General features: G+C 46.0%; 1 protein-coding gene across 1 annotated transcript in view; it reads right to left on the bottom strand.

Annotated features, from left to right (window-relative positions):
• Positions 1-547, bottom strand: part of HIVEP2 (human immunodeficiency virus type I enhancer binding protein 2) — a 177,477-nt gene extending 176,930 nt beyond the window's left edge. Inside the window, exon 1 of the mRNA XM_012805464.2 lies at positions 368-547. The gene's annotated coding sequence lies outside the window, so the exon portion shown is untranslated. The remainder of the gene's footprint in view (positions 1-367) is intronic.
• Positions 548-12,278: the final 11,731 nt, after the last annotated feature.

Genomic DNA, 12,278 nt, shown 5'->3' with positions numbered 1-12,278 from the left:
CCGCGGCAGCCGCAGCGGTGGCCCTGCCGTGCGCGCTGGTGCACGTCGCTCATTAGTAACCAGGCACATTCCTGCCTCCAGCGCTCCCGCGCGGCCCCCTCCCCCCAGGACATTACGCAAAGCAGCCTCCCCTCATCTGCATAGATCCTCGGCCAGGGTATTCCCCGCATTCCCAACGCGCCCGACCCCCGCCCGCGGACTCCCCATCCCCGCCCCCTCCGACCCTCACCCTGGTGAAACCGGCCGGGGCCCGGGGCGCGCGCCTGGGAGCGGGGATGGAGTTCGGCGGCGGCGATTTCAGTATAAAGTGAAACAAGCTCCTACCGCTGAAAGAAGGCAGGAAAAACACAGCACTGAGGCCACTTACCCGGCCAAGGAAGGACCTAGATTCCCGCAGCTCTGCTCTCCCAGTGGTCGGTCTGCCCTCCACGCACCCCGAAGCTGCACCCAGCACCCCAAAGGCAAGACGTGGAGGAATATTGCTAACGAACCAGGAGACCCTCCAAGTTGCTTGGGGCTCCGAGGAGGTTCAACGTCCAAGACACAACTTGGCAAATACTTGTGCCACAGTCACCGAAGATGTTTTTGCGGAGACCCTCCTCCGGCGCAGAGAGACAGCGCTCCTTGGCGCCCCGCTCTCCTCCTCTCCACCCCCTCACCTCCAGCCCGCCTCCCGCCGGCCGCCCGCCTCCGGGCCGCGAGCCCCTCGGGCGGCTGTCAGCTCCCGGCTGCCGCCGGGTGACAGGGGCGGGAGGAGGGCGCGACGCTGCGGCCCGAGCCCTAGCGGGCGAGGGGGATCCTCGCAGCCGCGGTGGCTGCTCACCTGGAAAGTCACCGCTGAGGAGGAGGAGGAGGAGGACGGAGAGGAGGAAGAAGAGGAGGGAGAGGAGGAGGGGGAGGAAACCCCCCTGGTGCCCTTGTTCTCGCTGCCGCGGCCGCCGCTCCTCCCCAAGGCTGAGCGTGTCTGGTGGGGGGTGTCTGGTAGCATTTCCTTAAGGACAGGGAGGGCGGGCGCGGAGGGAGGGAAGAGATCCCGACCGCCAGCCCAGGCTCCTCTTGCCTTTATTTATTTTTCTGACACTGTACGGAGATGAGCCCGGGGCTGGGGCCGCCGGGCTGGGACAGCAGCCGCGAGGCCCGGGCCGCAGTTGTCTGCGTGCGGGAGCCGCAGCGGCCGCCTCCCTCCCGGGCAGTGGACGCACCGGGTTATTCCTGGCAGCGCCTCCCAGAACAGAAGTTACTAGGAGGAGTGCGCGGCGAGGGCGGGCGGGGGGAGAGGCGGGGGAAGGAGGGAGGAAGAGGGAGAGACTCAGCCACCGACGTCATCGGATCCCCCAGCGCGTCCCAGGGAGGGAGGCTGAACCAGAAAAACCAGTCTGGAGCCGGAGAGAGAGAGGGATGTGCGGCGCACGGGGCGGCGGAGGAGGGAGCGGCTGCGAGGGCAGGGCCGGGCCCCGCGGGGGCCGCTCGGGGCGGGAAGATCTCGGCCGCACACCCGCTCGCTCAGAGCCGGGAACTCCCCGAAGAGCCGGTCTCTACTTGTCATGAAAAAAAAAACTTGGGCGTCTCTAGGAGCCTGAGAATTTCCTTTAAGGACTCGGAGACCTTCTTCGCCCCCACCCCCTCCTCGTCTTCCCCATTTTGCATATTATCGTTCCCTACCTCTCTGATAAATGGAATTATGTAATAGTATTGTCTTTAGGTTTTGATCCCTTAGCTGTCCTCTGTCTCCACTCGTGATTTTCGGTATTGATCAAGAAAAGCGAAATCAGACTGTAGCTCCCAGCCGCGTTTCTGGAGCGTCGCTAAGTGTTTTACTAGCAGTTCTGTGTCCCTGCGGAACAACCAACTTTTAACGCGCTCGAAACGCGCCAGTTGCTTTCCCCAGAGTCTCTGGCCAGGGCGCCCCCGGCGCGCCCATCTCTGGGAACTCGGCCCGCCCTAGCCGGGGGTTTCAAATAGGTTTGGGCAGCGGCGCTAGAAGCAGCTGGCAGTTTCCTGGTGGGCCGCCCTGGGACCTCGGGGCGAGCTGCCACCTCCTTCCTGTGCGCTTCCTTCTCCACGGAAGGAATGGAAGTGGCATCATACCCAGCCTTGGGAGAGCGGAGCCGGGGGTGGGGGAATCCCAAGCGAGTGGGGGCCAGGACTCTGGGCTTCCTCTCCCTCCCGGGGACACCAGGACTCCCTCCAGCCGTCATCCTGCTCGTGTGGACACCCTTGTACCCTCGAGGGTGTTCCTAGGACGCCGCGGTGCCCCAGCGCGCCGAGCGGCTGCCGGACCGGGCCAGGTCCCAGAGCGCCTCCTCCGGGTGGTCTCCCTGCAGAGCGGGGACCGCGAGCCGCCCCTCCCGGGAGCACACGCCACTGAGCCCCACCAAGCCCAGCCGAGCAGCCGGGGTGCCTGGAGCTCCTGCCTCCTCCCCACCCGCCGACCGCGCCGCCGCCCTGCCCCGGGCGGAGTAAACAAGAGACGCGCAAGATTTGACCTGGCGCGACCCGGCTTTCTGGCCGGGGTTCCCCCTGAGCAGGTGACTCCGTGGGAGGGGTGGAAATCAGTCTCTGGAATGAATTCCGGGCCGGAGACTTTAACTGCTTTAACTGTGGCTGTGCTTTTAAAGCAGGTATTTCACGAACAACTGCGGGATGTTTTGCATCTAGAGTTTCACATTTCACGGAAAGGGAACAAATGTCAAGACACAGAAAATATTCCCTTCTGTTTTCATTAAAAATAAATACATTGAAAAGGAAGAGCAGCTTCTTTCATGACTGTGAGAATAGCGCTGCTGGTTTCGTTTTTGTTTTGTTTAGTTTTGCTTTGCTTTTCATTTCGACCTATAGTGTGTTTTTTAGGTCCCCTGGCAATGGCGACAATGCAGTGAGGGGAAAGTCTGCGAGATAAAACTGTGATCCATTTTCTTACCGATTTTTTGTTAAAGGAGAAAAATCTGAACAATTTGGAGTAAGTTTCACTAAGTCCTTCTTTTGGATCTCATTTAAATTCAAGGCCTACCTCCAGTTAAGCGGCTTCTTTCATCGTATAGGTTCTTCAATATTCAGCCTTTCTTGACTTAACTTGAAACTCATAATGACACACAAAAAAACCCTCCCACAATCATCATTTTATTTTAAACATATTGGGATGCATTTTAAACATCCGTTTGAAACACAAAATGTGATTTTCAAAATGTTTTTTTCACATTCAAATCCATATTCCAAGAGCCCATTTTATTTAATTGCTTAATAGAGAAGATTAAGCAGTTTCTTTAAGAATCCGTTTCCCTTCGGCTCACACAGCAGCAGCTGCCCAAGCTCCCAGAAACTAAGCAAGGAAAGTAGGAGGCAGTGTGTTGCTTCACTAGAATGAACGTTAGTTAAAACCTGAAATACCTCTTTAAAAGACCAGATTAAATAGCATAATGTGAATATTAATATACTCAGGTAATTGGACAAGGTATTTTCTTAAAACAAAGCAAACCACTACAGAGGACCCCTGAAAAGTCTTCAAGCTTTGACATGTTTTAAATGATTACTTTGTTTCAAAATCCTCCAGATCTACATATTGAGTTGAAGTGAAGTAACAAGATTTGTGACTCTGTGTTCACTAGGGGACACCCCCCCTGCTGGGAAGAATCCATGCCTTGCTACCTTTAAATAACAAGTTTAAGTAAAATAGTAAATTCCTGTCCAAGGTGTTGCTTGGAGCTGCAGGAAGCAAATGAACAGCAGCCATTCCAAACCTTGACCTACATAGGATTCACTGAAAGCCTATCTGTTGTGGCTGTTCCGGTGGGCAGTCCCACTAGCCCACTGTCTTGGGTCTTTTCTCCAAAAAGACTGTATGGCCTTTCCCCTCCAAGAAAATCTCTCTTATAGCTCATATTTTGTGCCTACATCCCAAACACACCATACATATTTAGTGAACGTCCAAATGCTTACATGCAGGGACAATAGCTTAAAAAAAAAACCCTTCCCAAAAAACCTCCGAAGAAAACCTGGCATTGGTAGAAGAGTGTGCCTAAGGCCCTCAGCAGCTCTGCGTCAGGGGAGAAGAAAGAACTTTCTTTCCATCACGTGCCCTTCTTATCACTTCTCAGTTTCAGGGAAAGAAACTTTGGTAATCTGGATTATGAAGAATTAAGAAACTAAAATAATTAATGGCTACATGTCAGTCTGGCATTTTTCAGTGTTGTCAGAAAATCACTTTAAACAGAAATTGCTTTCTTTCAAAAAATATGTATTGAGTGTCCACTGTGTGCTAAAGATCCCCGCTTTTGTGGAATTTACATTCGAGTGGGAGGAGGGCAGGTGAAGGAGGAACAGGATAGACAATAAATATAAGAATCAATTGTATAAGACTTTGAAAGGCAAAAAGAATTTTGAAAAAATAAAATAGAGTAAAGGATATAGGTGGATGGGGGCTGTCCTGTGTTGTTTTAAGTAGGGAGGTCAGGGTAGGACTTATTGAGGTAAGAGATTTCTACCAAGGCTTAAAGGAAGTACTTTAGTTACGGAAATTGTCTGGAGAACAGAGTTTTTCAGGTAGAGGGAACAGCTCTGAGATCTGGAATATTTATTTGTAGACCTCCAGGGGAATGGTATGGCTAGAGTAGAAAGAGATAGTGGGTGAACAGAATGGTTGCCTAGGCTACTATAAGGACTCTGCTTATTCTGGGGGAAAAAAAAAAAAACTTGATTAAAGGCAGCTTTGGGACCTTTATCACTCAGTCCCACTGAATGTGAATCTTCGTGAGCTCAGGACTCTGAATTTTTAACAGATAACGCAGTTGATACTTACGTATTCTAAAGCTCAAGACTCACTGCTACAGAGCATGGATACAACCCAAGCAGGAGAACTGGCTACCAGGAGACATTGTACAGAAAGCTTCTAGAAGTAGGCAGATCTGTATTACTAATCTAGACTCTTTCTTTTAAAAAAAAAAATTGCGGGGGGGGGCATTGTTTGGCTGGGGCTGGGTTTGAACCTGCTACCTCCAATATATGGGGCAAACACCCTACTCCTTGAGCCAGAGGTGCCACCACTCAAATAGGTTTTTTTTTAGAAAAGGAATTTCAGTGACTCACATAACTAGTATCAAGGACTAACTTTCAACTCAGTGATGTCCTGGGGCTCAAATGTTACTGCCCCAGTCAGGCCTCCTCCATCTCTGGCTCTTCTTATCTCCCTGCTGCACTTCACCCTGAAGACAAACATTCTGCAGGTTGGTGGTGGAATTCCCAAATTATTGTTTTCCTAGTTTTAGTGACCCCAGCAGGAAAAGATCTTCTTTCAGGAGATCTCAGGCAGCCTTAGTAGTGTGCCTGCACTCAACCACTCACTGGGCTCAGGTGGCTGGGCAATGTCTAGACCTGGAGGGAGGGTCCTCACTGAGAAAAGGTTCTTCCAAAAGAAATGAGCTGTGCAGTGTTAGGGTGGGGATTCCACTATATCCCCTTATCTTTCTGCCTTGGTTTCTCTACTTTTAAAAATTTGGGAATTGGTCAAGATGATGGGTCTGATTCTCATGACTATAAATTCTGTATAAATTGCTACAATAAATCCCCCCATAAAATTGTGCAAAATAAGGTGACTGGCATGATTTTCTCTCAGATAAATTTACAGTACTATAAATAAGACGCTAAAGGGGTTACCTGCTATGGGATTCTGATGAATAAATAGAATATAGCCTTAGGTCTTAGTAAGGAGTAATGACTTAGACCTGCCTTTCTGATGGATCGCCTACTCATCTGCTTCAGTTGGTATACGGAGAAAAGTTAGGCAGCATTATGATCCATGTGGTATTAAGAATACTTAGGTTTCCCAAAATTAGTTGAAGAATTGAATTTTTAGGGAAAATCTACCTGTCTATTGAATTGTCTGGGGGTTTTGTTTTGTTTGTTTAGAGACAGAGTCCCACTTTGCCACCTTCGGTAGAGTGCCCTGGCGTCACAGTTCACAGCAACCTCCAACTCCTGGGCTTAGGGGATTTCTCTTGCCTCAGCCTCCTGGGTAGCTGGGACTAGAGGTGCCCACCACAATGCCTGGCTATTTTTTTGTGGCATTTTGGCCAGGCCAGGTTTGAACCTGCTACCCTCAGTATACGGCCAGTGCCCTACTCACTGAGCCATAGGTGGCCTGTCTATTGAATTGTTAATAAGATACAAATCCAAATATTCTTTCTCAGTAGACTAGTCTCTTTATCCCACTATTGTGTCCTTTAGCTGGGGGAGTGGGGGGAGCCAGTGATCATGAAGGACCACTAGCCAAAGCCATACTACTGTGATTCAAGGTAACATCTGTCAGGACTGAAGGATGAAGTGTTTATCCTCATAGCTTTCACAAGGTAGATAGAGCATGTAAGCATCCAACCAGCCAAATGTCAGCCTATACTCCGATATTTCCCTGAATATATTCCAAAGGCCCCCTGTAGCAGTTATATCTTAAAATGCTTAATTAACAGTCTGGCCTGCCCCCCAGACTTACAAAATCAGAATCCTTGAGATTAGAGATTGGGAAACTCCATGTGAATAAGATCCCCAGAAGACTAATATTCTCATTAAAGCTTTACACTGTGCCCCTGAGATCAAATGGCAGCTGGATGCCTGAGAATCCCCTTCTACTCTCTTTGTCACATTCTTCAGGTTCCCCATGATCCTTAATGACAAGTTAGTTCCTTGACTCTTGTGGCTCTTTTTTAAAACTAGATTCCATCTGTGCGAAAATATTCTAGGAAAGAAAAGGTTGCAGTGAATGAAAAATCCCTCCCTGAGGACGGGATGGGTATGGGGGTCAAGGGCAAGTCAGAGAATGAGGGAGAGTTAATCCAGTGGCCATGGGTGAGAGTGGATGACATGGACAGGATGCACATGAACTTGGGTGATTTTCTCACTTATCTTAGGACAAACCCAATCCACAATTTATGCAAGGATACCACACCTTTCAGCAGCCTAAGCTTGCCAGTAAGAGCACATGAGGGACACCCACATCAGGTCTTTATTCTGAGAAAGGCAAATTCAGTGTTAATCGCACTGATAATCTTAAAGATGAACTAAAATCAGGCTACAACACAGTCAGTAGGAAAGACTCTGCCTGGGATGACTAATGCCTGAAATGCCCCCTTAGTTATAGGGAAACATCGGCTCAGGAACACAGTATTTACAATCTAAGAGTATCTGTTCAGTTGGATGGCTCTAGCTTATAGTTCCAGGTACTCCAGGGATTGGGGCAAGAGGATTGCTTGAGCCCAGGAGTTTGAGGCTGCAATGAGCTATCTATAATTGCACCATTGCACTCTAGCTTGTCTATCTCAAAAACAAACAAACAAAAAACAATTTAAGAATATCCCATTAACCCCCATCTTCCTCTCTGCCATCACTATCCCCCCACACTAAAATTGGTTATAGCTGAAATTTCCTCTATTTTTACAGTCACTGCTTGGGGTTAAGGATTTGCATCTTTAGAATCTTTCTGTACGAAGTTAAGTACAAGTGGGGAGCTTTCACTATCCTAAGCTCTAAATTAATCATTAACTTCTTACAAAAGATTAATTTATTATTAATAAATTGCCCTGCCAGGGTGACGGCTAGGTTAGTACTCAAACTGATTTATCTTGACAAAGCACAAGGTGGGGATAAAACAGGGAAGCCTGGAGATAAGTGAGACAGAGAGGTGCAAGGCTCAGACTGGACTGACGGCACACATTGAAGGGAAAAGCGTGGAAAGGGGAAGTAAGAGAGAGGCAACACCAAAGCAACACCTCCGGCTGCAGAAGATGCCTCTGCTTAGGGCAGTCATGAGGATCCAGCCAGGAGTACCGTGAGCAGCTCTGTTGGCCCAGAGTACTGCCCCGAGTCCTGACCCTGACCTAGCAAGAGACTAGGGCCCCCTCCCTGGGCCTCCACTTCCTCATCCAAACAACAAGGGGATTCCCTTCTGACCATAAGATTCTGAAACTGGAACTTCTTGACAATCTAGCTGAGACAGAAAGAGGGAACAGGAAGAAGGGGCAGAATGACAGAGAAAAATAGGGAACAGGGTTGATCTTGGTCCTTCAAATTTCTTCTAAGCTCTTATAGTGGTTTCTTAAGGCAAAACATCAATTTCCAATGTTTAAAAAATGGGTGATATGGGAGGGTGGATAGGAGTGGGTGAGGATTAGAGGAGAGATTTGGGTATAAACGGGGGCCACGTAAATTTAATATGCCATATGCTCAGATAGGAGAAGAGTGTTTCTCATTATCAGCCATAAAGCATTTGGGGAAAAAAATACATTTTTCTTGATTTAACCAATAAAGTCCTTAAATTCTAGGTCCTTAAAATTTTAAGATTTCTGAGAACAATAACTTGACCCGCTGCCAATCTACCTATTGGTCTGATGTCTGGTAGACTTGTTCCTCATATACCTTTAAACCCCAAGTTAAGAGGAAGAAAAAAGTCAAATAGCTGTTGCTAAGCTGTGAAATGATTCACCCCCTTAGCTAGAAATTCTACGTAAAATAAGGTAGCAAGTTAAAAGCAGTACATCAAAGAGAGGATGTGTTAGTACAAGAGATTATCACAGTCCCGGAGGAAAATACTCTCACAGCAAGGAAGAAGGTACCCAAATCATGGAAGCTGCTGAGTTCACTGACCTTTTCCAGGAATGACAACAGAATAACAGCTGATATAGTTCCCCCCAAGCATCAGCGTGCAACATGAACCTGAACCATGGAGAGACGAGTGTGCCATAACAGTGCCCTTTGTGTAAGAGAAGGAAGAAATCCAGGATCTATTTAGAAAGAGTTCCATACGAGAAAGTGAAAATCATTTCAAAAATATTTTTTACTCAAGAGGTTTAAGATTCAATTATTTGAAAAGTCTGGGCCGGGCACAGTAGCTCACGCCTTTAATCCCAGTACTCTGGGAGGCTGTGGCAGGTGGATTGCCTGAGCTCACAGGTTCAAGACCAGCCTGAGCCAGAGGGAGACCTCGTCTCTAAAAATAGCCAGGCATTGTGGCAGGCACCTGTAGTCCCAGTTACTTGGGAGGCTGCAGCAAGAGAATTGCTTGAGCCCAAGAGTTTGAGGTTGTTGTGAGCTATGACAGCGTGGCATTCCACCAAGGGCGACAAAATGAGTCTGTCTCAAAATAATAATTCTGCTGTATATTGCCATGTTTGTGAACAATCTATGCTTTAGCCTGATGTCACTAAAATGCCACCAGAATGGTAGGATTTCCTTTCTAGGTCAGCAGATCAGATGTATATAACTTTGTGTCTAGATGGAAAAGCACCTGTTGTATGGACCTGAGTGCTAGTTTCAGAGTCTGACAGGTGTGGATCTGATCACAGTGTGTGATCCCAGATCACAACTGGAATCATGAATGTAAACTAGTCCCTGGGGCTAACTGCATTTCTGTCTATTCCTCTCTATGTATGATGGATACAGTAAGTCATGTGTGCCGTATTTGGCATCTGCCAGGCATTCTGTAAACATTTGTTTGAATAAAAGCTCCTTATAGGTAAAAGAAAAGTCTATTGTATAGATGAGACTGCTCTCGGCGCCCATCATAGAGTATCATAGTATTAGAAAGTTAAATATTTGTTTTGTATCTTTTACAAAAAATATTTTTAATAGAGGAACTACATAATCAGTATACCATTTTCCATTGATATCCTTCATCTACAGATGAATTTATCAAAACCTTCTGCTCCACTAAACTGATACGCTGCATGTCCCCTTAGTGTCCTCTGATTTCCTCTACAACTGTTTTATAATAATTTTACCTGGGAGTGGGAAAGCTTCAACCAGCAGAGGCTGTGCCAGCAAGGTGTGGTGTTGAAGAAATACTCTGAGTTTTAAGTTACCTGCATACTCCTGTCTTATCTTTTCCTGGGCTCTGTGTAAAGCCATGGCACTGCCACTGAAATGTATGAGACTTTCTTAGCTCAATTAAGTCTTAAACAATGATACTAGTGGGCTCATTGTTAACACAAATGCATGTTAAAACAATAATATTTAGCCTTGGGGAGATATCTGTTCTTTTCCCAAAAATCAAATACTTTTTCTGCCCATTCGGGGATGTTTAACTCAAGCACCAGTGGTACAAAGCTCACCAAAAGTCATGAGTGTAGATTGGCCCTTGATGGACTGAACAAATGGTATTTTTTAAAATTTAGGTACTCAATGTAAACAAATCATAAGTATATGATTATGTTAATTTTTGTATATATGTGCACATCTTTGATAACCATTACTCAGATGAAGATGGAGAATATTTTTAATATTCCAGAAGGCTCCCTTGTGCCTTGCCAGTTAATACACCCCAAGGTAGTCAGCATTCTAACTTTTATCACCAGAGATTAGCTTTTGAGTAAAAAACATGTTTATATGCACACATACATACATGTTTAGTATGTATCTATTTTTAAATATATATCGAGTATTATAGTAAGTAAATATATATATTTAAAGTATTATAGTCAAGTATTATAGTCAAGTAAATATATATATTTAAAAATATATCAAGTAACCACGCGCTGGGCACTGTTTTGTGGCTATAGATCAAGAGATGAGTCCTCAGCTAGGCGCCTGTAGCTCAAGCAGCTAAGGCATCAGCCACATACACCAGAGCTGGCGGGTTCAAATCTGGCCAGGGCCTGCCAAACAACAATGACAACCACCACCAAAAAATAGCTGGGCACTGTGGTGGGCACCTGTAGTCCCAGCTACTCGGGAGGCTGAGGCAAGAGAATCTGTTAAGCCCAGGAGTTGGAGGTTGCTGTGAGCTGTGACGCCACAGCACTACCCAGGGCGATAGCTTGAGGCTGTGTCTTAAATAAATAAAAGAAATGTATTTTTAAAAAAGAGAGAGAGAGAGAGATGAGTCCTCTAGGCTCTGTGGGCCTCACATTCTGGTTGAGAAACCGATAGCCAATTACCAAATAAGACCATTTCAAATCATGAAAAAATGGCAAGAAGAATAAAACAAGGTAAGGAATAGACAAAAATGGGCAGAGCAGAGCACTATCGGACAGGGAGGGGAGCAGTCTTTACAGAGTCCACGTGGGGCTGAGAAGTGACCGATAAAAAGGTGGGAAGGAGAGCCCGAGGGAGAGAGAACCAAAAGTGCAAAGGCTCAAGACAAGAAGCTGCTCAGTCCCAGGAGGAAGCGAAAGGCCAGTGTGGCTGGACACAGGAGGTGGGGAGCCAGGGGTGGAGAAAGTCCTCTGGGAGATGATGTAAGAGCAGAGGCAGAGAATGGTGCTTTATGGGCTGGGTGATTTCTAAAGACGACAACAGACACTGGGGATAAAAAAATATATGTCTAATATTTCCTCTTAATTAATTAAAAAGAAAACCTTTTCCCAGAAACAGCCTTCAGTAAATAAAGTAATGGCTGCATGACTTGCAACTGGGGGGCAGGTCCACCGGGGAAGAATTCCAAAGCAGAGGACTTTCTGAAAGCATAATTATACATATTGAAAGTCACAAAAGGAAAATAGTTTTTAAGGTAGCAAATCCTAAAGTGAATTTGGATAATGTGCACGCTATTCTTCACATTTTTCTATGGCTAATTAGAGAGAGCTGGGAAACATACAATGCTGCCCACAGCTCTGCCAACCCATTCCGGGCTCTTCTACTTTCAGATAAATGAAGCCCTTGGTTACCACCCCCCGCTTGCCTTAGAACATCATTGTATTAACAGAGTAGATGAGTAAAAGTAATAGCCTTCTGAATGTATCTATAAAAGGTACCTTTCTCTTATTAGTAGATACTTGGGAGTTCACATCACATCTGGGTGTTAATGAGGCAACTCCCAAAGTTACTTTGCTCTTGAAAATCTACTTTTCAATTTTTCCCTTTTACACAGAAAATGTGCTATCTGGTTTGGTGGCGCAGAGTATTACGATGGTTATGTGTGCATGTAATGAAAAGATGATTAGTAATTATGTAAACTCTTAGACATATATATATCTTCTCTTTAAATTCCTCATAGAATTAGTATTTCTAATTATATGTATTGATCCAAATACATATATGTATATAAATTTAAAGCTATGCTAAAAAATAAAGTCAATTGGCATCACCCTTTATTAAATAAAATTATGAGGTTATTTTTTAAACAATATAATATGCATAATGGGAAATATCAAATGCCACGGCCAGGGTAAAATTTGAAGAAGAAAAAATATCAAGACAATTGTACCTGAGTTGAAGTTTTCTATATGAGATTATATCACCAGGTTTATTGCCTTTATAAAAATATAATAGCAGGGCGGCGCCCGTAGCTCAGTGGGTAG

The sequence above is a fragment of the Otolemur garnettii genome, unplaced genomic scaffold (assembly GCF_000181295.1).
Source record: "Otolemur garnettii isolate 467f Iridium unplaced genomic scaffold, OtoGar3 scaffold00042, whole genome shotgun sequence".
Classification (NCBI taxonomy): domain Eukaryota; kingdom Metazoa; phylum Chordata; class Mammalia; order Primates; family Galagidae; genus Otolemur; species Otolemur garnettii.
The sequence above is the reverse complement of the archived record's forward strand: the minus strand, read 5'-3'. Positions and strand labels throughout refer to the sequence as shown.